Source organism: Neolamprologus brichardi, chromosome 15 (genome assembly GCF_056152115.1).
Source record: "Neolamprologus brichardi isolate AB-2024 chromosome 15, ASM5615211v1, whole genome shotgun sequence".
Lineage (NCBI taxonomy): Eukaryota > Metazoa > Chordata > Actinopteri > Cichliformes > Cichlidae > Neolamprologus > Neolamprologus brichardi.
Window position 1 is genome coordinate 34,081,438 of NC_142118.1, and position 27,663 is coordinate 34,109,100.

At 41.6% G+C, this 27,663-nt stretch overlaps 1 protein-coding gene across 10 annotated transcripts in view; it reads left to right on the plus strand.

The window, feature by feature from the left end:
* The window catches only part of ptprsa (protein tyrosine phosphatase receptor type Sa), a 222,281-nt gene that overhangs the window by 49,930 nt on the left and 144,688 nt on the right, over window positions 1–27,663 (plus strand). Inside the window, exon 1 of one of the 10 annotated variants that reach the window (XM_087852748.1) lies at window positions 3,688–4,117. The exons of the other annotated variants lie outside the window; for them this stretch is intronic. The gene's annotated coding sequence lies outside the window, so the exon portion shown is untranslated. Of the gene's footprint in view, window positions 1–3,687; window positions 4,118–27,663 lie in introns of those variants that run through there. 10 annotated transcript variants of the gene reach the window in all.

The window sequence follows — 27,663 nt, forward strand, 5'->3', positions numbered from 1 at the left end:
AGAATATTTGGCACAAAGAACCTGAGGTTTGGCCACAGAATCACCCAACATACCTTAATTGCCAGATTGATTCCCAAGACTCAAAAGAGAAGATCAAGGGCGGCATTCAAAGAAGATTACACCTAGTATAAGTGACGTAGTTTTTATGTACTCTGATATACTCCATTCACACTTGAATGTTCAATAGGTCCCTTGTAATTGGAGCTATGTTGGTTTCTGCTCCATGATCCTCTGTCCATGGTGTTTTAAATATATTTAAAATAATATGCCAGATAAGCCAACATGCGAGTTATTGTAACTGACTGTAAAACGTCAGCACAATGAAAATAAACTCCTCCTAAACTTGGTTTATATCTGACCCAGATAGACTGCAGGTCACAACTTCTTACCTGAAGTTCAGTTCACCTGACATTCGGACCGGCGGCTCGGGTCTCTCCTCCTCCTGCCTCCCCTTTCCCTCATCCACCTGCTGGCCTCTGTGAAAGCTCCGCCACAGACACAACTAAGCAACAAGTTATTTTTACACATCGGCCAGCATCTGGCCAATCCACCATCTTTCATTGTTTATACCATTACAAAAAAACAAAACAACAAACAAGCAAACAAAAATCATAAAAACCCATAAAAACGAAAAATCACGTCGGCCCACCGGGCAAACGCCTGGTATGCCCGATAGCCAGTCCAGCTATGGTTGTGCCATCAGTTAACCCTTCGTGCCCAGGGTTGCCGACCCCTGGCCTACTCCCTCACTCTTTGATGTCTTTTGTCTCTTTCCCACGGTTTTCAGTAACTTCTGTCTTACCACACTTTGAAGCATTCACCAGAAATTAGCCATTGCTAAATGCCAACTGCCTGAGCACTACATTGTTCCAGCTGTGATAGTGACTGGTGGCTGCTTATTACAGATTTCAACTGTGCTGCAACTGTGATGATCTATGGAGTATATATAAAGCTGAGGCTAGGTGTAGAAAAAAACAGCCCTCCCAAGATTAACCAGGAAAATTCCAGAACTTCCAGATGGCCTTTTTTTTAGTATACTCCCTTGGGGTAAACACATGAATAAGACGGGGAGACAAAGTAGGCATATAAATACAGCTGTGGTCAGAAGGTTACATACACTCATCATGGATATAAATGCCATAGGAACTTCGGACTTTTAATGATTTCTTTGGACTTCTTTTTCCAATAATTAAAAAATTGATTTAATGACCTTAAAAACACAAATTGGATGCACATGTTTAAAATTAATTAGGATTCCCCTCCAATATTTGGTTAAATGCCTCTTAGCAAGGAACACTTTGATTAGGCCCTATTGGTAGCACACCAACAAACTATTGGCATCCTTGCATATTTCACCACTCCTCTTGGCAGTGTTGGTAGAGCACATTTAAATTAGTTGGTTTGGTTTGGCAGCTTTTAAGCATAGTCATAGTGTACATACTGTAGGTATGCGTAATTCAGAACGTCTAGAGGAAGACTGTCATCCTTAGATGAGGGGAAATTGTTTAGGATGTTCAAAAACACTCCAGGAACCATTTAGCCTCATTGTGCTTTTTTGGTTAAGAAGGGTCTACCTTCAAGCTCCAATACAGCTTCACATCTAAGAAGTGAAAGTTCATGTTTCTGCACAACAAATGCCATCTTAGCTGAACCTTAACCTTATTAACCTCCTAGGACCTGGCAAAAAATCTGGTAATTCTTTGTTTTTACATCCATCAGGCTCCAATATGCCCAAATATCAAAGAGAAATTAAAAATGCATGCCGTGGAAGAGTTCGAATCTTAGGAGGTTAATGTACCAACCAGTTCACAATAAAGACACACAATCTTTATTATGAATATAAATTCAGGAATAACCATTCTTCTGCCTTTTTTTTTTTTTTTTGCATGCGAGCATTATCTGTTTGACAACATTGCTAAGCAGCAATTGTGATGAGGATCACCTTCCTTCACTTGGAAGCACAGCAGCTGACAGAAGGAGGGCAGCAGTTTCAACAAGGTTCACCGCTTGTTTCGAGGATCTTCAAACAGTACATGCTGCTATGTGATTCGGAAACAAGACGCAAACGATTAAACGCTCTCCCCCGAGCACTTGCCACATCTTCCGCTCTTTGAATTTACATGGCATTTAGGAACACTCACAAGGAAAACAGAAAAAGCGGGAGTGGGATAGCTGGAGAAGAGGACTCCGGGAGTGGAGGAGTCTCATTATTCTGTTATGGATTGCACATGTCAGGCAGTAAGTGCTCTTTTTATCCTTCCAAAGCACTAGCCTCGGCCACTGAGCGCATTTCCCTACCCGAGTGAAATTTACCATGTTAAGGCTCACGCCACCAGGGGAATGGTGGTGAGAGCTCTGGGTCGCTGCAAAGATTTACCGCCTTGATTAAATAAAGGGCTCTGGTGTGAATAAGAGGCTGAGGGACAAATCTTCGTAACATAAACACATGTTTTATACTCAACAGTAAATTGATTAGCCCCATCCTTACACAAACACACACACACACAGACTTTTACACCCCTTTATGGTGTGCTACATGTCACACTGGGTTTTAAACAAAGAACAGAAAGGGGGCAGTGGAGGATTGCTTGTGGCTCAGAGTGGCTTTCTGCCAGTACACAGCAAAGATGTGTCTTCTCAAAAGGGCTTGTTCCCATTTATTACTGCCTGCATACCTTGAAAAGTTCACCCAGGAAAAAAAATATTATTCCTCTCTTTGTATTTGGGAAGAAGAGGACTCTTATTTGATGCAGCGTGCTTCACATATTGTAACACTTTCCAAAAAAAACCCTTTTAAATTCAGTCTCATGTTCTTCAAATTTCTAGCCTTTCCTTTAGTCCTTAAAGCTCCAGGAAGGTGCTTTGCCATAATTAGCTGCATTTTGCTGGGACAAAGCATTTTTTAAAAACCCACAGCTTAACATATGACAGTCTGAAACAAAGCAAAATGTAACTGGTTTTAGCCAAAGATGGAACAACAATTTTCAGTTTGCAAAGGTAGGTGAGTATGGGGTCAGCTGATTGATGTGCCTCCAGTGTGTGTCTAGGCTCCCTGCTGGATATACTGGACACCAGCTGGCACTGTTCAAATTCAAATCCTACAAGCCAATCAGGATTGCCTTTTCAGCTAAAAGCCAATGTGATTGGGTGACACCTTGTTTCTATGGTGTGTGTGTGTGTCACACTTTATCACAATGGCAACACTTATTTCGACTTGTTCATTGGTCACTCTAATACAGTTTAAAATAACTATGCTGATCGTTTTTGCAGGTTATGTGGGCTGATCTACACTGAACATCCACACATATGGAGAAAGGGTCAATTTGATCTACAGTTAGACTAAGAACGGTTTTACAATAACCTGTGCTCTTAAAGAGACTTCATGTTGTTAAAAGCGTTTCATGTAAATGCATCTGTTTGCCTCTTCTTAGTCCTGCCACTGCAGCCCAGATTTGTAAACCCAAAGATCAGCAGCAGTAACTCGTTTCGTTACAGGCCACTTTGTGTTATGATTTCCTACTAACGTGCATGAACGCACCACGTGGTGCGATTTACGATGTAGGAGAAGTCAAGAGACGAAGTTTATGAGGCGGCATTGAACGCAGCACAGGACTCCCTACGTTTTTCCCCCCTCCGCTTCATAGGGGAGGGAGAATGTGGGGGGTGTTTGACTCCTGTCTCCCCACCCCCAGCCCGTACGGAGTGGCTTTAGGAAGAAAAGAATCCAAACCTGCAACTCGGAGATAACGAGACACACACCAATAAAGAGATACACATTTGGAGATCCGCGCGCGGCGGTGTCGCGCACGGATTATTATAGGGTATTTTATTTTTCTTTCACTGAGGAGATTCTGGTTTTGAGCGTCTGATCTTGGGGGGAAGGAATACAAATGTACGGAGAATAAAAGGAGTATTTCATTCGTGCTCTCTTCGCTAACAAGTGACTGCCGCTGGAGAAAGTGGAATATAGTGTTTTTTTTTCTGCCGCAGGAGATTCAACGTAACTGTTTTTATTTGCTCTGAGGGAACTGACCGCTTACCCCAAGCATACGGATTTAAAACCTGTCCCCAGGGGTGGGGGTGATAGTCTCAAAAGTACTTTTCTCACGTCGCTGAAGTGAGTGCAACTTTTTTCTCCTTCTTAACTCTTCTTAATGCTTGAAATCAGTTCAGGTGAAAGGTGCGAGACCTAAGAGTGCGCTCCGTCTATATCTGTATGTTTATATATTTTCAGCTTTGCTGTGATTTTGTATCTCAGCTCGCTGGAGTAACCAAGAAGAGTTGCTAATTTTAGTCCGTTTTTTCTCTTTCAACATGCTTTTATAAATAAATCTTCCGTGAATAATTTTGTTTTAACGTTCAAACTGAAAAACAAAACTTTAACATCTTTGTTTTTTTTAGTGAGCTTTCTAACGATGGGGCTCTGCTTCTGTAGCATCTGAAGATAAAAATGCTTCTGTTACTCGCTCGCCTGTAGAGCGTAACCGTTAATCAGTAAGTGTAATGCTTGGCAGTATAGTCAAAGTAACGGAATATTTAAGTATTTTGATAGTACTTAAATGTTTAACTAACTTTCCTATTGAAAGGTTAGAGTGTGTTGAATGGTTACTGTAGGATTTACATTAAAAAGTACCAGGTGCCTTTTAATACCCCTCCAACACTATGGCAGTGTGAAAACGTATGGATAGTGGAATCATGGTTTGGATACATTTCCAGGCAAGACCTTTGATGTTGTTCTTGTTCCTCTTATCATCCTCCTAATCATCACCATTAATATTATTTGTTCAAGATAATTTCCAGGTCATCTTAAATTTTATAACATTTGAGGCTAAACCTTTTCCAAGGCAACGACCTTCACCAGAGAACACTGTCACCCTCCTCACCCCCAGTGCCCCCACTCTAACAGCAAATGAAAAGCAAAAAAACAAAAGATTAGTACCTCTGCTGCTTTTTTAAATGGATTGTGTGGAAAATATGAGCTCAAATAGAGAGGTTTTGATTCTTGATGTTAGTGGTTATTGAGGCAGTGAACTATGTGGGAAGTTTGTGGTTAAAGTTCAGAGGTGAGATGCGCCTTTGCTCTGAGGGAACGAATTCAGTCATGTGGACCTGTTATTGCTACTTACAGAATGTTTTATCCCATTTCACTTCTTGCTTCACTTAAGACAATTTTCCAATCTGATGCATAATTAATAAGCTCTGTTTAGTCAAGCAAAAAAAAAGAAAGAAAGAAACATGATAAAAAAAAACCCTTTTTTGTAAATCAAACTCATCAGTCCTGCATTCCAGCATTCAATCAGCCCGCTAACTCAAATAAATAAACCCATTTGTCTTATGATGAGAGTCACATGTCTATTGTCAGTAGCAAGAAGGAGTCTTGTCCTTTAGAGTAATTGGACAACACGTAAACCAAGACGCTGCATGTCAAGTGTGTTCTGGATTCTTAATGTGGCTTTAATTGAACAATTTATCACCCCTGATCACTGTCAAATAACTGGGCAAGAAAGACAACAGGCAATGAAAATGCCAAGGATTAAGCTGGCAGGCATATCCCGCTAAGCATGACCAGTGTGTCTGTCACAGCAGCATCTGCAAGGTGCTGTTTTATTTAATTTAGCTGATTTATTTATTTTTTGTATATAGAAATCACACGTCAGTGCCTGCTTGAGTGGCACTCTCCTAAGAAGTGGCAACGCATAGCGGGGGAAGGAAGGGGCCACGAGAACATTACATCCTTGAAAAACTTCTTTTATTGGACCAAACTTTTGATTTCTCCCCGGAGCTCCTTTCCCTACACTTGGAAGAAAAGCTAATTGAATTGTGCCCCGGATATGATGCTTTTTTTTTTTTCCTCCCCCAAGTATGGAGGTCTTGCAGAAGTGTCCTCCTCAGGGTTTTGAAATTCATTTCCTTTGCAATTTATTACTTTCTGAGCTGTTTTTCTTTATTTCCCCTACCTCAACAGTAGGGTGTATTCTCTCCATTTTTGAAAGCATCAAAGTGGAGAAGAGAGAGAGAGAGATCCAAGATAGCTACAGGCGTTGCATGTGATGAGTTATTCAGACGTGTATTTTACTTGAGGTAATTGAACTTTTTAATCGTCTTTCTTTAATATTTTTGACATTTTTGACACACGACCGGCTTAAACACTGTGGTAATCAATTTTCATAGCACAAGCAACACTCTTGATGCCTTAAGACGCTTTTATTGTTTGACTTTCCAGATGTGGTGCTGAAATTGAAACTCAAAACCATCAGCATCTTTTCAAGTTGTTTTCTTTTCTTCTTTTAAAAAAAAAAAGTGTCTATCTGTTACTTGCAAATACAATGTTTATTTTTGATCCTGGGGTGCAGTCGATGAGTGCTTGAAGTTTGTCACCCCCGATGCATCGGGGTATATGAAAGTATATGAAAAGCAGGTACATCATCTGGAGGCCAGAGATCACTAACCTCGCCTAAGGCCAGTACTCAAATTAAACATCATCATTTATTTAAAAATACTGTGCGGACACATTGAGTAGCATTATACATCAGCAACCAATGTTACTCGCACACTACCTTAAGTGGGGCTCATTAAATACCGAGAAACCAATGTAAGTCATCCATTGGTTGATTAAGGAGGCATGGTAACATTTGTTAGCTACTGGGAGGCCCCCTAAAGATCCTCTGTTTTGCAGCTGTCTGCTACACAACCTCTCAAGCTGGTGTTGATGTGACTAAATTTCCAGGATATACGCCTAAATGCATTAAGCTGTTTCTTTGCCCATGTGCCACCTCTCTAGTCAGTTTAATGAAAATCGGCCTAGCAGCATTTGCATAATCCTTCTCACAGACAAATAGACAAGCTGCAACAAAAACATAACCCCTGTGGTAGAGGTAATAAAAACTGTGACCCAGTTCCACTGGCAGCCACACAAGCTCATGCCTTAATACTCCCTCCACCATGTTTGACAAATGATGTTGGACATGTTTAGATTATGAATCCTTCATTCCCTTCTCTTCTTAACATTCAGATAAGTTTATTTTAGGCTCTCTAAGAACTTTGACCTTATGATATACCTTTTGATATGCCTACCTCCGTAAGAGGCTTCTTTCATCTTATGGTCTTGCTAAGGCTTCATTTTTATTTTTTAAATAAAAATCAAACAGCAGAACCTAAAAAAAATACTTTGCTTGTTATTCATTTGTCTCTGTTTTAGGCTGTAAAATAAAGCAGACTTATCAGACAGGGAGAGCTTTGTTAGGCTCTCACTTTGATAGACTTACTTTTGTCAACACCTCTTTGGACTTTGTGCATTACCACCGTATTTAGTTTCATTGAACAGCTTCTAAACACAGTTAGAACTATCCCACACCATTTGTCATGATGAAACAAGGAAACTGTCCACACATGTTCAAGAACCTATTAAAACACAGAGAGTGTGCAAAAAAGTGGCTCTAATTCCTCACATTTAATTACCTTGAATTAAAGTTGGTTGGTTGGACTTTATTTACTTTACTTCATTTGCAAGGTTGTAAAATATTTAGCAGTTATGACAAAGCCAAAGCATCAATCAACACATTTATTTTACTCAAGAGGACACAACGATATTACACACTTAATTTGTCTATTTATTTTAGGCTTTTAGGACCACTTTCTTACTAGCCTGTGCCCTGTTTATTTTATTCAAATCCAAATTAACAGAGTTTTGGTGGCATCGAGTGCTTGGAAATTATTCACATTGCACTTGACGCAACAACACAGTTAATAACAGCTGCTCTGAAGTGACTGTTGCGGTAGAGAGAAAGCGAGCAATGCGGCACGTTATGCAGTTGCACTCACAGCTAATTGTGTTTATTCATTTTAATTTGCTCCGAGTGCTAAATCAGTGCTCTTCCAGCGACACGAGGTGCAATTAGCTCGACTGTGAAAACAGGAGGCAGTGTGTCTTCTAAAGTGTCCCCTCCTCTCCTCTTTGATTTGTGTATTATCCATCCTTTGTCCTTCACATTTCTTCCTACTTAACCAGTCTGGAGACGCACTCGATAAAAGTAGCATCTAAATGCTTCATAGTGTGAGCGTCACCCTGCAAACAGTGGGAAGATTACATAACTTGTCGCAAAACTAAAATTCTATTTGTTTTTAGAAAAAAAAGAGGTCATTGGGTTTTTTTGATGGGTCATATATTAAGGAGATGTACAGTTTAAGGAAATGTTAATGCATTAAAGTACTTGTTTTGCAGGTAAAGTGTTGGGCTTCTGTATTTCAAAGTAAAGGGGTCACATTTGGGCATTGAACTGTAGCCTATTAGTTGTATGGTTTCACCAATAATAAAAAGTTATTACTGAACCCTCTTAGCCTGAAACAGCGACATATGCCTATAAGTCTATGTTCATATGCAACTGTAAGACAAAGCAGACTGTAGGGCAACAGAATACATGGTGGCTGTGTAAAGGCAAACAGCTCTTTATGTTTTTGGCACTCTTTGTTGTTTTGTTGCATGATGAATGTTTGCAAAAACCCCACAGCATATCTTTGTCCGCATCGCTTTTTCTGCAATGTGTGGTGCACTGCATTACATACCATGTACCTGTTTTTGAGTTTTGAAACAAGTCAGATCAGACCTCTGTTTGTGCAGGCCCAGTTACCAAGAAACACCTTTTGCTTTCCTGAGATAGAGAGAAAAAACAAGATAAAAAGATAAGGGCAAACTGCAGGTTGGCAGTTTTCTAGAAGATCTCTTCAATTCACTGGATCCTCCTGTTTTCGACTTGTCCATAGGTGGAGACACGCGAGACTTGTGACTTGCAGAGAATGTTTGACTATTCGCTCAGACATCATTGTTTGGATGCCTTAGGTCTAAAGTTTGTAGCTCAATTCCCTTTAGAATTTTGTTCCGAACTGGCGGGGAACCCCCAAAAGTCACAGTTTACCCACCAACTGAAGTCTAAAGGTTACCACTCCAAAGAAAGCCATCAATGGATTTGAACAGAGATGACACGGGTTGAGAGGCATGGGGCCAGATAAGACAAGGCTGTGATAACGTGTGTGAACTCAGCAGCATTGATCTGTTTCTGGCTGACTTTAAGTCCCCTTTGCATCTTGGCTGTCTCTTGGGCTCCTCTGGTGTTTTCTCATCCTTGGTTTTCTTCATGCCTCTGTCTTCTTCACTTAATTTGTTTTCTTTCCCTCAGAAATCGTTGCCCATTTTCCTATTTAGTTTTCTGGCTTTTGACACAACTCCAAACTGTCCAGGTGTAAAATACTGGGGATTAAGATAAGATTCAAAACTCTTCTTTTTCTCTATGTGTCACTCGTGCATATTTAAATCTGTATGTCACGTCTTTTCTTTTTTCCTGATTGCATTGCTTTTTTAAAATTTATCATATCATTGGCACATTTATACCTGAATATTATATTTCCTAGAGATATGCCTTAGTTGGAGAATGTGCAGTCATATTATTGTGTTGTATGCAGAGGTGAAGGTAGACCCTCATGAAAGTACTAATCTCTGCCAGACTATCTGCTAAAGCTTTTGAGAATACATAAGCACACTGCAACCTCCCCAGCTTCCTGCCCATCCCATTTGGTTCCACCAGGTTTTAGAAAAATGATTCGCTTCAGCTCCTTCTGATGAAGTGACAGTAATCTGCTTTTGACTACAAGCAGGAGCAGACCTTCTGTTGATGCCTGCTACTTTCTCATACAGTTCAGTCTCGTGTAAGATGTAACACCCTTGAACAAGCAAAGCGCCTGAGAGAGAAAACTGTACTAGACAGAGTTTTTACACAAACACCAGTTTACTCTCATTTCCCTATGGTCCTGAACCCATCCCCTTTTATAGTTATAGAGTTAATGTGAACTCCTGCCTCATGGTGAGAAGTAATTAACAGTCTGTGACAGCCTACAAATGGGTGTGTCTGGTCCTGTCTCTCTGCCTGCATCCCCTATGGGGGTCTCCTGATGCTTGCTTTTGGGCTGTTCCTATGTTAAGTGTGATTACCAGCTGGCTTCTCCCAGATTGATGCACTGAGGTTCCCCTCGGGGTGTCTGCCTCCTTCTCGTCTTTGCAAAATAAGTCTGGCAGGAAAGGCTGTCCTGTGCCCTGGCAGTTTGACCCCTGTGAGGTTTTACACAGGGGTGGTAGCCTGTTTGTCTGTGTGTGTTTGGGGAGGTTAAACCTGACGGATTCAAACAGGTTGCAGTTAGCTCATTTAAACCCTGCTCTTATAGGCCATTCGATGGGGCACATGTCAAATGTGTCTGCACAAAACATCTGAGAACTAGTTTTAAAAAACAATGTTGTTTGAGTCGGTTTGAGCTTTGTAAGGTAAAATCTTTTCTAACACTTCACCAGGAATGTGTCTACCATCTTGTCTGTCCATTTAAGAATGTTTTAACTTAACATACTTAATGTCTTGTTGCACTCAGCATTCATAACCACATTTACTTTCGCTACTGGTGCTTTGCTGAATGGACAGTCTAACTTGTGCTTCAGTGAAAAAGACTGATTGATTTGCTAATGTTCTGCATCGTCCCTCCATTTCTTACAAACTCCTCCAATTACATATACAATTGATAGAGTAAGCAACCAGTATGATGAGACCAGCTTTTATATAAATGTGCCAAAATCAAACTTTTTTGCATTTGGATCAAGCTTTAGCTTCAGAATAATGCTGCAGCATCTTTCTTCTGAAAACAACCTGGATTTGATGTTGAAAAGGCTGCACAATGCACACACAAAATCCAAACAGTATGCAGTTATTGTTGCATTTATTGCTAATTGAAACCGTGTTAGTGTATTCATACATTAGCAGAGCATTGTTGAACCTTTTTTCTTTTAATTCTAAGGGTCACAGCTTTAACTAATTCACGCCAAACATGGGCTTATCCCAGGTTGTTGCTCCAGTGTGGTGTTGTAATGAGATGTGAGTGGGTTTGTGTGTGCATGTGTGTGCTAAAAAGCTGTTAATCCGCTGCTGCTTATTGTGCAGACACAGAAAGCTCAAGGCAAGATGGCTTGGCACCATTCAGATGACTCACACCCCACACCCCCACCCCCATCACCACCACACCCCATCTGTGTCCCCACCACTACCACCACCACCCCATCCTTTTGTTCCTGCCCTCTCCACCACATGCACAACCTCACCCAAACTTTAGGGGACATCTGTTACAAGGGGAAAAGAGAAAGGGAGCGGAAAGGGAGGGAGGGGGAGAGCGCAAGGAGGTACTCTTAGCTAAGGGGTGGCGGGTGAGGGATGGAGGTTGCAGAGAAACACGTGTAATCGTGGTAGTGGGGGTTGTCATAGAGTAGAGAAAGGGGAGTGGGGTAGCTAAAGAGGAGTAGGCAGATAATTGATGGATGGAAGTAATTGTGTGTAATGCAAGCAACGAAACATGGGCCTCTGGGAAAAAGAGAGATTGGGAGGGAGAAAGAGAGAAAGCTAGTGAATTGCAGTTGGGGGGGTTAAAGAGAGGAAAGGGAATAATGAAGAGAGGCAGTGTGCAAAAATTAGGAGGCTAGGGAAGAGGAGAGAGAGATAGGGAGAGAATGAGAAAATGAATAGAGGGAGCATGCTTGAAGAGAGGGAAGCAGGAAAAGCAGAAAAAGGGAGGGGGCTGCTGTTCCGTTGCATCATGCAGTGTGAGCTGGGGTTAAGAAGGAGTAACTACCTGCCTGTCAGGCTGATTGTTCATCCCTATGCATCAGGGGATACACGTCCTGGTTTATGAGAAATGGCGCAGATTCACTATGTGGGCCACTTAACCACAGAAAATGGCTGCATGTGCATCACTGGGAATACAAGCAGCACTGGCAGTTTGGGCATTCTTCAGTGGCGATGATTGCTATAGATGCAGATGATGTTATCGCTTCCCTTAGTACAAGGAGGCCGTTATTAGATATTCTCATTTTACGCACTCTGTTTGCAGTCTGGCTCACTGGAATCATTTGTTTTGTATTAATAATCCCCCTACCACAACAAACCCCTTCCATCCAAAAGCCCGATCATCAAGCTTCCTCAATAATTACAACTTCTGCAGCCCGGGCGTCTTTTCAAACGGCACACTGCCTCATCTTTCAGTGAAATGGAAACAAAGCCTATGTGCTCCAGTCTTGATACACAAATTACAGCGTACCAGTGGCATGTCAAAGAGAAAGAAGACAGCGAAGGCACCGGAGGCAAAATGCATTGAGTTTCCTCTCACTTTCTCACAGTGCAACACAAGCTTGTCTCCCAGACGGGGAAGAAAAGTTTGTCAAGCGCATCACGGTGGAGAGAGTAAAACCTTCCCCAGCCCCTGGGAAGATAGAAGGTGACATTTGTATGTAAATGGAGACAGACACTCTCCACTGTATTCCAGCTGACAGGAAACAGAGTGGGCAACCTGGCGTTTTCTTTTCTTTTTTGAAAAGTTGACGATTTTGTTGTTTCTCTGACATTTGTTTTCTGCTTCAAAGATGAATACCAAAAAAAAAAAAAAAAGCTTTACACAGCATGGTTGTGTTTATAAGGAAATGCTCTTGTGCAGCTGTCTCACAGATACACATGTGTACACACACACACACGAACGCACAGGCAAAGACTCAGTTTTTAACTGTTCCTTTAATCTACATACATGTAGGTTTCTTTGTGTTTTTATGGTCTAAGGTCCAAGCATTGGCAGTTTAATGGAAGTTGTTGCCTGGTTTTTATCGCAGGCTGCTTTCTTTGGTTGATGCAGGTTTTATAGATTCAGAGATCAAAATAAATTAGGGCTGGAAAAGAATGAAGAATAAACCAAGCAATCCCAATTGGGCTGTAGCACCTGCAGTGGCTGGCCTCCTAATTAACTCTCGAGTCTCGGTGTCGGAGAAGATAATCCTGATTAAAAAGTGATTGAGATTGGAGGAAGAATGACAGCAGCCCAATCAGAGATACCAGTCATGGCTGGGGAGATTAGCACCAGGGTGGTGGTGGGGAGGGGGGTTACCCCCTTGCTGCTGTCGCCCTTTTGTTTGTGGATCAAATCCAGGGCAGAATAACAGATTTATTTTTTTACTTCTGATTTATGTACCACAGGGAAGATTGTCGAAGACACCGAACTGTCTTATAATTTCTGTGTTTTTCTTTGTTGTAGTTTTGACGATACAGAGCAGAGTAGCTGGTTGCTTATTATATGAAAACTTATTTTCTATCGCTAAGATAAATGAAAAAAAATGCTTTAATGATTACAATTTAAGTAGTGTTTATTGCAGACTTTGCTCTGTCATTTGCTTAGGCTATATAGCTATATAGACGAGACAGCTAATTTGGCATCTTAGGCATGTTTTCTGGAGCAGAATTTAATTGAGGTGAAGGTGTTTCTCTGGGATTTCCTGGTTGGTATAAACACATCTGACACCTGTGGTCTAAAATCAGTGATCAGAAAGTTGATTTTGAGACAGAAATTCAAATAAAGCACTTTAGTTACTCTGGAATAGACTGAAGTATTTTTCCTCTTGAGTGTCTCTGAATGTCATGTGTAGTCTAAGAAGGCTGTTTAAATCTACCCAGTTTAAGGTGTAAAATTTAAGCATCTGTTAGGTTATCTGGTGAAAGACGGAATCAGAGTAGGAGGAATGTTTATGGATTTTTCTTTTTAGGGGGAAACAAATAAAGCTGTTATCAGAGTCTATTTGTCGTCGATGTGAGAAGATAGTGAGGGGGAAGCAGAGCCAGTACTGCTCAGATTCAGCTTGCAGCCTGATGCCACCAAGTGGGAACTAGAAGAGAAATACACTTCAGAGACAGGGAGACATCATATATTCCTACATGACGATATCAGGACCAGTGTCATCCAACTGAAATCTCACCATACAGCAGTGAAATGATCAGGTTTTCTCAGGAAAATCTGAAGTGAGATTTACAAAACCATATTGCATGTTGTATCTGAGTGATGTCCCTCATCGTGCTTCTTGTCCACTCCTCTCATTCTGTCTTTCAGCCAAAGGGATAGATGGGAGTTATTTGGTGATAAATCCAGCCCCTGTCCCCATCCCTTAGGGCAGCCCCTGTGACATTTGTCATTATACCCTAATCTGTAGTCTCAACAGGGTGCAGGATAGGCCTGAAAGCATGAAAGGGAAGACAGAAGTGGGTTTGGCATGGAAATAGGGGTTGCTGTTCGCAGTCCCATCATAGTTGCCCTTGGGTTAGTGTAGTGGAAAACCAGGGAGAGACTGAAACAATAAAAGCAAATGACAGTGAATTTGGTGTGTGTGAGAATGAAAGAGAGACAGGCAGCGAGATTGCAGGCTGAAGGGAAATGGAGACAGCAGTTTAGAAACAGGAGGTAGATGGAGAGCAGTGGGTCTCCCATTTTCATGGAAATAAAGGAGCACTAATGAATTTGAACGAGTGCCCTCCAGGGATATACCATAAGGGCAAAAATAGGAAGAAGCAGATTGGGGTTTAGGAGCTTTTTAAACTACAGCCAAACTGTCTTTTAGCACACAGGGGTGCACCCAATTCTGCAATCACTAAGATGGCCGCCACCCCACTTGCCAACTGCCGTGGGATAGGCCTGTGCCAGGACCCAGAGAGGATTTGGTGCCAAAGGAGATGTGCCTAACTGGGCAGACTACATTACCTCCCTCGGCTAACACCTATCTAGCTCAGTTTTATTTACCTCGTTTGTGCAGCATTGTGCATGTTTGTTTTGACACATTGCTGTGTAACAGTATGTGGTACAGTGGGCCTATTTTGTAGTATAATTAGTAGTAGCTGCAAATGTTGATTAAGGGAGAGCTTTCCCTTTGTAGTAGCCCACTGTAGTAGACAGTGACACAGTTTTTGTGTCACTGTCCTGTAAACCACCATAGTGGATTCAAAATCAAGATATAAATGATCTGATTTCAGCTTTATTTCAAAGGGGTGCAGTATTCCATTAAGTTTTCAGCAAATATGATCATTTTTATACGTCTACAATCAAAAGGCAGTGTTATGAATGTAAATATAGACAGGTTTAAAATGGGTTACAAACAACTCAAGAATAGGAAGTTCTTGGTTTATTTTTTGTAAGAAAGCAAATGCACCTGTCTAACTGAGATGTAATCAAGATTCATTTGTACCAGAATGATGGAAAAAGAAAGGTATTTAGAAGGAAACACCTTATGGTCCAAAGCATACCACATCATCTGTCAAACATGATGGAGGCAATGTTATGGCCTGTTATGAGCATTTTTGGCTGCCACTGGAACCGGGTCACTAGTGTTTATTGATGCTGTGGCTGCTGATAGAAGTAGCAGGATGAATTCTGTTGTGTACAAGGCTATACTCTGTGCTCAGATTCTGACAAATGCTGCAAAACTGCTTCACAATGCAAATGGATAATGACCCAAAGCATTCTGCAAAACAACCCAAGAGTTGCATTTATCAAAAATAGTATATTCTTCAGTTGCCAAATCAGTTACCTGACTCCAACCCAACAGAGCATACATTTACTGAAGACAAGTTACTGAAGTTAGTGAAGACAAAGTGAAGGCAGAGAGACCCACAAATAGCAGGAACTGAATGTGGCTGCAGGACCGGCCTGGTAGAGCATTTCAGGGGAGGAAATAAAGCATTTGGTGATGTCATGCAAATGCAAATGATTTTCATCCAAGTATAAAAACAGTCCTCATATTTAGACATTAAAAATGTGGAACCGTGTATTAATACATTCCTAAACTGCTGGTGCAATGAGTTTGTTACCCATTTGAGTTAAAGCTGAACATCCGCATTTAAATGACACATTGACTTAAATTTCACTGTAGTACTTCCTGATACTTTTGGACCATAATATATGAGCAGTTTACACCAAAGCCCACATTTAATCATCAGTTTTTCATCTGAACAATGTTAGAAGTCTTGGTTATCCATGGAGCCGACATTTAACAAAGGTTTTAGTACTCAAAGGACTCTGAGTTTGCCTGGAGTCTGCACTTACATACCTTATCTATCATTTTTACAACGTGTTGTTTTACCACACAAAGAGACCAACTGCTGCCTGTGGCATCTACCCCCATGTAGAGGTAATGGTCTTGCCCCCAGGCCGTGAACCTAGCCAGTTAATAATGAAGTGGGCCCCTCTATTGTAAATCACAGAGGGAACTTGTTTGGCTGGTGCCTTTGGGAGCATTGCTTATGACTAGCATTATGTTATGAGTGGCAGTCTCCCCTCAGTGCAGGCAGACAATCAGGGAAAGCAGCTTTGAACGTGATGGATGGTGGGATCTTAATATTTAAGGGTTACCTGTTATGGTCATTTTAGCTGAATTTTGATTTTTCTGCATTTGTTTTAAGACTTCACTAGAGTACATATAGTATTCACAGTTCAATCCTTGTTTAGCTTAAATTGGCTCCCTCACTTTATCCTGTATGAAATTGTTTTAGCTTCTTTTAAGCCTTTCTCCCAAAAGGGCGCTATTTTTTCTTTTCTGATTATCTGCAGAGCCCAGTGTTTCTTAGCACCGCCTTTCCTCTTGCTATGTTTTCCCCAGAAAACAAAGTTTAAACTTTTTAAGAAAGGTTAACCTTCTAAGTAAGCAATGAAGATTAAATGCAACTCATCTATACAATACAAAAGTGGACAGCACAAATTTACAGAGAAGCTAAAATTACAGCAGAATATCTCTGACTGATCATTATTAGACTGGCACACTGTGGAACATGGCAGTCTTAGTATGCATTATTGTCATTTGTTATTATTATAAATTAGTATTATTATTGTTATTATTACTATACCTTTAAAGTACTTTTAAAGACGGGCTGTTTCCTTGGAATAAACTGTGGAGGTGCCTTGAAGACACAACCACTGGAAAACCATGCTGCGCTGACGGAAGCATGTTTGAAACAGAGCTCTTGAAAGCACATAACAATTACTTTCACACAGCAGAAAAAATCAAAAAAGCAGAATAGGTCCCCATCAAAAGAGAAACTGAAGAACTGAGACTTGAAATGTTCTGTCATATCTGTGTGCAGTCTGAATCGGTCTCTGTTTTATCCCTGGGGGATATTGGTATTTTCATTCAATATAAGGCTTGGGTGGAAAACATAGCGCTTTGAGCCAGCAGATACATGTGTGATGCAGAGCTACTCAATTTACTCTATGCTCATTTTGCATTGGACCCATGAGATATAGACACCCTGTATCTCAGTGTTGATGGGTTTGAAAACCTTGGTTATAAACCTCAGAATCACTCTGAATTACACGAGATTGCATTGAATAATCACAATTTTAAGCTTTACTTTATCGTCGGTCCATATGCACGCTTCTTCTCTTAATCACACAAGTGTGCATAATATCTCTTTCTCTGTCTCTCTCTTTGCTCTTTTTTGTTCTCCTGTTTTTTCCCCAGCAAGGCAAATAAATAATTTTAGGTGTCATTGATTGCTTCCTAGTGCTGAGTAATCAAAGCAGGGCAGTATTTGACCCATACTGAACCCGATGCTAAGCAGAGGGATGTGAATGGTTAGCTGATGCTGGTTTTGTTGTAAACATGAGTATACTGGTGGTGGCCGATGGCTGCCTTCTCTAGTCCTACCAGATGTTTCCTCCTCTTAAAACATAGTTCTTCCTTCCCACTCTTTGTAACTTTAAAAAACCGACAAAATCAAGCATCAAGAATCACATCTTCATAGCACTAACAAAATAAATACATTTGCATGGCCTTGGGGCTAATATGTAAATTAATTGTGTACAAAGTAAAGACATGCAAACTTTCGAGAAAGGTGGGAAAGTGGTTTTTTTTCCTCTCTATGCAGTAAGCAGTGAAAGTGTGATATTTTTGTTAAATTGCCTCTTGCATGCTGACAGCCAAGCTTACGCCTATCAGGCAGGCTGGAGTTGAACATAGTAAGTTTAGAGAAAGGAGCCAGGAGGAACCTTGAGGAACCTGGGCCGGTTATTTTTCTTCATTTCAAGCGCGTCCTACACTTCAAAGTGGGAATTTCACACAAAATGTTCTGGTTTTTACCCCCTCCTCTGCTTTGTGTCGAATTTACGGCACATAAAATGGGTCTGGGGAGACTTTGTCAGAAGGTATCAGTAACCTAAGATGACTCTGCATGTATGTGTGTGAGTGTGTTTTTGGGCAGCTTGTAGGGCCCTATGTAGACGTGCACGTCTGTGTGTTGCGCATATCCATAGAGGCCTGCAGTTGCCTGAAGTGGTGATCTGGCTTTTGTTAATGAGATGGAATCCAGAGAGTGCCAACTATGTGTGGAGTCGTGGCTAGATAGGTCTGACCCCTGTGGTTTTACGGTTAAAAAGAGGGATTGGTGAGTAAGCCTTTTCACTTGTTGAAGTCGGCAGCTGTGCTGAAAAAAACAGAAATTAAAATTCTCAGAGTCTTTCAAATGAAATATGCAACAATTGCAACACAATTCCAGTGTACTAATGACTTTGATGTCAATGAGATAAAAGGTATCCATGGAGTGAAACGGCTGGCATACCACTGCAAATGAGCTTTTGCTTGTGTGCATATCGCTTTTGTGCGGAGAGGAGTCCGTGGCTATTAGCCCGCTCAAGCACCTTTAATTTTTTTATACCAGGTTTGTAATTGAAACCTCTACTTGATGGCTTTCACTTTTAATAGCTGAAGCCAGCGCTCGCATGTAAACAGATAAGGCTGTCCTATCCAAAATAGAGTTGTGTACGTGAGCGCTCACACATATTGTTACTGCTCAACCGTACCTGTGTGTCTGTATTAGTGTGTGATCCTAACATAATTTAACAACAACCATCTGTGCACATGAAGGTTGTGCTCGCATTTCACATCTGCAAACCTCAGTAGGTATGTGGAGAATAGAGTAGCATTTAACTGTAACCAGGTTCGGGTTAAGGAATGTGTCTGCTTCCTGCTTGGCCTATCATATGATTCCCTCAGAGCTTATCACCTCGCCCCATTTTCACCCCTAAGTGAGTGCAAACAGGGTTACTCGGTGGTGGTCAGTCATTCCTTCGTCCTCGTCATCATGTGACTTTGGCTCCTGCCCTTATGACTTCAATTTATCTCCTGGCCCAACAACAGTGTAATCGAGTCTTGAATAACAAACAGGAGGACACCTTGCCGTCCAAAAGTCACACAAGATACAATTTAAAATATTCTTTTGCTCTGTTTTTATGCTGCAAATTAAATCTGATGTGCTTAAGATGTTTGCAGGAGTTCAAATCCTTGCCCACCAGCATCCAAAGCATTCCAAAGAACTCCCTCCTCCATGAAGCCAATTTGCACTTCGGCTTTGAATAGCAGCCAAATGTGCAGGCTATTTTTACCCAGAGTCTATGGTCTCACTTGATCTGAGTCGGTGCAGGTCGTTAGCTGAGGCGATTGCATGCACTTGACCTGTTGGCCCCGGGTAGCATAGGCACACAGCACTGGGCGCTGAGAAAGGAGGGCGGGAGAAAGAAGAATGTTGAGGTGTGTGTGTGTGTTTTATAAGCAGGATCTTATTTTATTAGGAAGGAAGAAGAGAGATGGAGGCAAGGAGTAGGAGGTAGATTTGAAGGAGGAGGAGGGTAGATACAGTGATTCCTTTGAGACCAAAGCTTCCAGCCCAATCAAGGAGAATACTGGAGAGGGAAGAAAGGATTGCATGAAAACAAGAGGGCAGGAAGTGAGGAAGACAGATCGTGAACGCAAATTTAAAAAAAAGGGAAAAGGAGAAACCAACAAGCAAGTGTCAGTACGCTTACAGTTTAGCATGTCAGTGCATTGTAGGGTATGGAACAGAAGGCACTGGAAGGACATGGCTGACTACTCTATAACAGAAATGCTCTCCTTTCTTTATCCCTACTTTCTTGCTTCTTTCCCCTCCCCCATTATTAAGAAGAAAAAAGAAGAAGGGAAATGTGTTTTAGCTGTAATCTTCAGCTTTGATGCATTCGGTTACAAAACTTTCCCCCTTATTTCAGGTCATCCATTTCTAACTCGGCACCTCCTTCCTTGCTTACTCTGCCTCGACTGGAGTTGGTGTCTTTGGATGACCTCTGCGGTGGAGGAAAATGGGCTAAAAGCTGCAGATCGAAATAGTATCTGCTGATAAAGGCAGCAGGTGATATGGAGTGCTATATGCACTTGAGGCAAGATTTGATTTCTCGCCTGCACTGAATTCAAAGGTTTCCTACTGACTATTACGGTCCTGTTTAATTCCGTTTGAACTCTTCTCATGAGTAAACATGGCATCATGGTGCAGTACCATTTGGCATGTCGGGACACAGCTCCCACCCCCCCACCCCCCATCACTTTCTGGGCTGATGTCATGCTTGTTGTAGTGCTGTTGACACAAGGTGAATTATGTTCCCCTCTGCTTTCATCTAGCAGCATCCGACTCATCACCTGGCACTCCACAAGAAATCAGATGACACCTCTTGATGTTAACTTCGGTTGCAGCATTCCTCCCAGCAAATATCAACCCAGCATTCAGTCAGCCTAAAGTACCGCCACCAAGCTTCCCTTCCGCCCTCTCTCCCCTCTCAAACTAGTAACTGATGGTTACCAGCTCAGTTAAGCATGCTACGAAATTTAGTTTGCAGATCCTCAGTGCTCACCTTTCCTTCAGCATTGGTCCTCTATTATGGTACACTGGCAGTTGCTGTCACCTGATGCTATCATCTTGTCCTTCACACGTCGACTCAAATTTCACAGCAGACCGCAGTTTTGACAAACGGGGACTTTACACTGTCAAACAAGCCAGCCCCTCGGAGAAGACTGTTGATTGGATTAGCATCAAGACATTGCCATGGCATTTTTAGGAAGTAGATGGAACAGCTGTTGACAATTTAAGTTGTGCTTGGGACTGAAATGTTTTTTTTGCAGCGTGGTAGCATCTTCTGACAGAAACCTTGCTATATTCATTTCCTTACTCCTTTCAAGTTGTTACGCCTCAGGTGTGTTGTGGTTCCCTGCAGCACTGCATTTAAGGAGAACTATCTCCTTATCTCCTCACCTTCGTGCATCCATGATTACCTGAAGTACTCCACCGATTGACACTATAAATGCTATCACATGATATTTAGATGTGAATAATTGTAGTCAAAGTTATGTTGTGTAGGAAGGAACTCACCTTTGTTCAAAGCTGAGGGTGACTGAACCTGTGCACGATCCAATCCCATAGTGGTTTCGGAGCTACATTTAGTCTGACAGCTTTTGCTATACTTAGCCCCAGTGGACTATTCCAACATGGTGAAAGGGTTTGGGCTACGTTTCTTTTCTTTCTTGTTTTTCTGGGAGGATTTTCAGGAAGGATGCAAACTGTTTTCAAACAGGCTGCTTTCACGTTTACACCTTTCCAAACTTTTTCTCATGGGACAGAAAAGCTACATGAGAATATGGTAAACAAAAATACTGTGCCGAAAAAGACAAAAACTGTAAATTAACAGCTTACAGCGCAACAGTGGTTGGCTCTGGAAAGTAAAGCAGGTCACCTACTAATCAGAAAGTTGGTGGTTCGACCCCCATCTGCTCCAGTCTGCATGAATAAAGTGCAGGTATGAATGGGTGAATGAGGCAAGTTGTATAAAAGCGCTCAGAGAAGAAAAGTGCTATATTAGAACCTTTTACTAGTGTTATACAGGTATACAGATGGAGTTAATTCTCTTGCTCAGAAGCATGTGAGCTGCAGGGGCGGTAGAACAGTTTGTCATGAGTATTGGGTTTGTGCCAGAAACCTGACCAGAAAGGGCTTTTTCTGAGACATAATCCACTTCACATCAAGACTGACATGTCTATGCAGTTAGACTTGGCGTGCATACTGGTACATTAACTTTGGGAAAAAAAATCATGTGACAACTGGGAAACAACCACCAACACAGTACTCACAAGTTTCCTAGTGAAAAAGGCCATGTGGATCAAAGGAACTATTGCTAGAGAGACCTAAATGTATATTTTCAGGCCAATAACAGCTTAACGGGTAAAAAAACAAAAACAAACAAACTATAATATAAAGATGCCGTCGCCCTTAGTGCTATCTTGCATTCCTGACAAAATGCCAAAAATGTAAAGATAAGATAGAAAATTCAGGACATGTTTGTTTGGGGTTATTATACCCTGGAGTCATAATGTTTTAATTTGGCTCAGCCCCCATAACCCCCCTCCTCCCAGTTGTGAAATTTCTGTGGCCTGCCGCCGCGTAAACAAAACACATTTAGCATAATTGCACCTTTGGTGTAGGCCTCTCTTCAAGGCAAGGTATTGATTTTCTCTCTTTCCCACTCCGCTCGTTGTTTTTGTTCTCCTCAGCTTTATTTTCCCTTTTGCATTCCTGAGCCAGAGCGCTCGATCCTTCGGCTTCTCTACACCCTCCCTGTCTCTCCTGCCCTGGATGGCGCTCAAGTGGAAAAATAGTAACAAGAATGCAATTCGATTACAGTTGCCAAAATAATGCTCACCTTATTGACCCTGAAAGCCTGTTGCCTACTGGCCCATCTTAGTTCTGCGTTAAAGTTGCAATCAAGTGCTGTGCTCAAAAAAAGAAAAAAGAAGCACTTGCAGCTGTGATTTGCAGTGTTGATTTGTTAAAGGGAACAACAGCAGCTTTGCAGCATGTGGGAGGAATCTTGCAGACGGCTTCCTCTGTGAAATTGGAGATGAGTGCAATGGAGATGTTTGGAGTCCTGCAGAGCGTGACGCACGTATATGCAAACTTTTGAACAGACAGTAGGTCTGTTAGGACAGTAGTGTGATGATTTATCTACAATGAAACATAATTAAATCGAACATTTTTTCCCCCCCTCTGGACAATCTGCCGTGTTGCTTCTTTGCCAGCAGGATTTGCAGTGCTTCCTCGCTCTTCTCTCAGTGCACTGGTTTCTGTCTCAGCGTCTTATCATTCCTAAATGAACTGGTAACTTCCTCCACTCTTTAATTTACAAGCCACGGCAGGGCCCAGAACATCATGGACATTTTTACACTGATCGAAGAGCAGAGGCTCGGTCTCCGTTTCCATCCGTGTCTCATCTCAAAATCTTTTTCCAGCTTGAGTTTGACAGCTTTCGAACGCGTTCTCTCCCTCTTCTTCATAAGAAATGTACACATCAGTACCGTTTCCAACCTGGGTAACATGGTCTTTACACATTTCTATAGTTCAGAAACATTTCCTGAACTTACTTTTTAAAAGATTTTTTTTAGAAACTATTAAGAAGTAGAGAGGAGTAATACATTTTTGTGTGTTTGAGTGATCACAGGATGTCAGCTTATTGTGGAAGTTAATGCAAAAGTCTCTTTTTTTACTTTGCATATGAAAACCCCGGTTGATGCAATACATTTTGCCAAACGGATAACTTCTCAAATGTGAAGCAGTCTGATTATCTCCCATGCAGCTTCAACTTCAAATGAAAAACCACTGTTGCAGCTAGTCTGAGGACCACAAGGCAGTTCCTGCTTTTCTATTTTGATTCTCAATGTTTGAAATAGTCCAATACGCCTTCCGGGGCTGAAGGGAAAGGTTACCTGTAGTGAGTAGTGTATGTCCTCCGTACTTATTTCCGTACTGCACCTCATTCCCTTACCTCTTGGATGTTAAGTGGAGGTTGAGTGGTACCAGTAGAGGTTGAATATTGGTTGTAGTCTTTTTGTGTAAATTGTCAGCTTCTCATGAATTTTTTATTCACACAGAGCAAGATTGGGGCAAAGAGAGGGGATGTTGGTGCATTTAAAATGGCTGTGTTATAGTGCCTGTGCTTGTGGTCTTTTTTGTTATGGTGTCTCTGCTTCAATTTTCATCTTTGTCTCTCTGTTTCACTAAGAATTTTATACCTAATCCAATCTGCCGTATTTCATAAACAAGCGAGAAGAAATTTATGTCAAAATATATGTAAACTTAGCCTTGGTCTGCTTTTGCCTTCAGCTGTCAGCTTCCTCTAATCTCAGCCTGACACTGAGAAGTGGGAAAAGACATTTACCCATGGGCCTGTAATATCAATATAGTACCTCAACAAGTCTGTTAACATACATAAAACATAATTCATGGATACACACAGTGTGTCCACATTCGTTTGAGTCCTTCTGAATACTCAAATGCCCATTCCCCTGCTGTACCTTTCTTTAAATAACTGAATTTGCACAGGTCAGCTGGACTTGTGTTTGTATATGTGTGAAAGGGAGACGGGCAGTCAGGAAGTCATTTAGGGCCCCTCAAGTCTGGTGGTGGAATGCAGAGTGGGGGTGGGTGGGTGAACAGCTTTTTAGTCTGACAGAGAAGGTTAGTGAGTGAGAGTGGTTCTCTGCATTCACGGACACACATGCACCTTTTACACCTCACTATAGCTCACATTATGAATAAGCTCACTCACAGATGTTCACTGTTTATTCAGCCCTCATCAGCTTTGATTCAGCACTCCCTCTGAGCAGCTGCATGAAGTGTGTGTGTGTGTGCGTGTGTTCCTCGCAGCCAGGAATTTTCTATTTTTAGCAAATTCCTGGCCTTAGGTGGTGAAGAAATTAAGACTATATTAACGGGCATAATATAGGTGAAAGAAAAATTTTTTCTAGTGTGTTTTCTGTAAATCTTGCACCTTTCTGTCCCTCCTCTATGTGACCTGAGCTGATATACTGTATGTTCTGTAAAGTGATAGCAGAGGAGGTTCCCAAAATAAGGCCTAAGCGCTTCAACTCACCTGCTTTAGATAAAACAGGCACCAGAGAAAAATTCCACGTCAGCATTCTCTTACACCACACGGTCTGTGGAAATATCTGCCGCTGACTTTAACTGCAACTGTCCTATTCATTGTTCAGACCAGCTGTCTGTGAGATGACAGAATTCAGTCTGTATATACATCACACCCAACGGTGGCTAAGGAAGACTTAAAAATGCCACGGAAATGCCTCGTGTTGCAAAGCATTGTGAGAACACTTATTTGGAAAGCAAAAGGTAGGATATGATATGTTAGCTCACTACGAATTGACATGCTGCTTGTGTTTTGGCATTTCCATATATGTCCAGTTATTTAGTTAGATGTCCAGAGCTCAGCAGCATTAAACTAATAAAGAAATATGGGTTTGCAGTGTTTGGAATATCAATGAACCTTAGATGCTTACTGATCGGAGAAGGGGGGGTAGGTAAAATTGATTTCTAGCTGAGCAAAAACAGATGCAAGTGAGCCAGTCAGCACACACACACACACACACACACACACACACACACACACACACACACACACACAGATGTCAGGAAGAATAAGCCAGCACATGTGCACAATCACAGACACTCACACTTACCCAGACTACTCATGCACCCCTGTATTCAGGAGGAAGGTTAATTGAAGGTTATAACTGAGGAGCTGAAGACGAGAGGCTTTCAGCGGCAGTGTGTGTGTGTGTGTGTGTGTGTGTGTTTCACCTCCTTTGCTCTCTCTGACCCCCCCTCCCCCTTTTCTCCTCTCTCTCTCGCTCTCTCTCTGTCCTCCATCCAAAGCCCAGTCAAAATGTGCAGCCATGCAGATACCTACAATCTCATTAATTCAACCCATCGGCTATACTGCAGTGCTCTTTCTCTCTCCTTCTGTTCTTCTTCCATATGCAAACACTTCCTCTAAAAGGTTAATATAATCTGCCACTGCTGAGGTTAACTATCTGTGCATGCACTCTAAGAAGTGATGTGTCGACACATCTCTCTTTTTGTATTTTTTTCAAAAAAAGTGACAGTAAAAGAACAGGAGGAAATTTTAGCTAGTAAAATGATTTGAATTTAAGCAATGTGCTAATGAAGGCCATGTGCAGTAGGTTTCCTTCTTTTTTTTTTTTACTTGAAATGACTTGTTAAGTCCTTAGAAATTTAGCTACTTGAATTCAGGGATTTCAGTCCTATTGCCACAAGTATAAACACTTAGCTGTGCAGTCTGCTTTTACAAACATTTGTAAATGAATGGGCTCTTTACCGATTTTGAGTGTTGTACTGCATCACCAAAATACCCCCGCTGCAGCAAGTCAGTTTGTGAAATCTCTTCAATCGACTAAGTGGTAAGCATTGTGGAAGCATTTCGAAACCACTACATGTTCAGTTACAGAACAGAGGTGGTGAGTGCTGAGGTGCATAGTGTGTAAAAATCACCAACACACTGGTGACTCAGTAACTGCAGAGCTCCAAACCTTGTCTGGCATTAATATCAGCACAAAAACAGCACCGGGAGCTTCATGGCATGAGTTTCCATGGCTGAGCAGCTCCTGTAGGTATATTATACAAGTGGCACAGTACTTTTGTCCATATAGGCTTTTGTTTAGCTCTTATTTCTTAAAGTTTTGTTTGTTTGTTTGTTTTTAAGATATGAGGGCAAGCTGGGCCAAATGCCCCTTATGAAGTCAGAGTAAACTATTAAAAGGTGTTGTTTTCCTTATTCGCTGAAACCGATTGAACGTCCTCTTAATGTTATGCTGAGCGATATTCATTTAAATATTGAATACCTGTGAGCTATAGTAGGCCAGCTTTGTAGTGGCGTCCTCATCTACTTACGTGTAAATGTCAAAACAAGATAAATCTCAATTTTAAGTCTTCTGGACAAACATATTGACTTCCTGCCTGCAGGAGTGAAAATCTTTCCAGGGAAATGGCAGTGTACTTCAGTATCAAAATATGGCAGTCAATTTGTTTTTCAGCTTTTGCGCTGTTAACTGTTGGCTTGTCAATATAAAGGTGCAGCCTGTGGGCATTGGCCAGTAGCTTGCGGTGATTATTAAAGGATTGCTATGTGACGCAGAGCTATAATACCAAGGACAGAGCTATTCCCTAAACGTTAAGAACAGGGGGCTCAGATGATTCTGTGTGTGGCTGCTAATGTGCATGTTTGTATGTGTATGGTACTTTGTATTCATGTGTGTTTGTCTTTTTGTGTATGTGCGTGACACTTGTGCTCAGTAGCTCTTTGTATCAGTATACATCAGGCTTTGTGTGCATGAGCCAGTGCATGTGTGTGCCCTTTTATCGTCACCCTCTTAGAGCCTCTCTCCCACACACACTCATTAAAATGTCATCCTAAGCAGGGTCATCTATTCTGTCTCTGGAATGCAGTAGGCTGGGAGGGAGAGCGCAGGAGCCATATTGAGTTTCTGGAAAAACTGGACTGTGAGGTTACAGAGCGTTGTGTACATTTTTCTCTGCATGTATGTGTGTCCAAGTGTATTTGTGGTCCTTTTTTGACAGGGCAGTTTAAGTTTTCAATCACAGTTTAAATGTTGTCATATTTTTGTAGTGAGGTATGTTTTACTGTTCTTTCCTACTGCCCATGTAGATAGAGTATGAGGCCCATCGTTGGGGACTAGTTCTCAGTGGGTGATGGACTCAGTTAGGACTGCCTGATTCTGTTCACAGTTTTTGTGGATAGAATTTCTAGGTACAGCCAAGGAGTTGAGAGTGTCTCGGGGTCTCATCTCTGCTGTTTACGTTTGGTGTGGCTCTGTTAGCTTAATCTAACACAAGCCTCCACTTCTGCTGATGCAGTTCTTCAACTGCAGTTTGAGGTGGGTTGCTTGAGAATTAGCAACTCCAAGTCTGAGGCCATGGTTCTTAGTCAGACAAACAGTGATGTGCCTGGATTGGAAATAAGTTTTTGCCCAACATGGAGGAGCTCAAGTACCTCGTGGCCTTCTTCAAGAGTGAGCGAAGGAGAGAGACAAGAGATCGACAGATGGATTGGTGAAGTGGCTATAGTAATGAGGATCCTGTGCAGTTTCTCATGGAGAAGAGA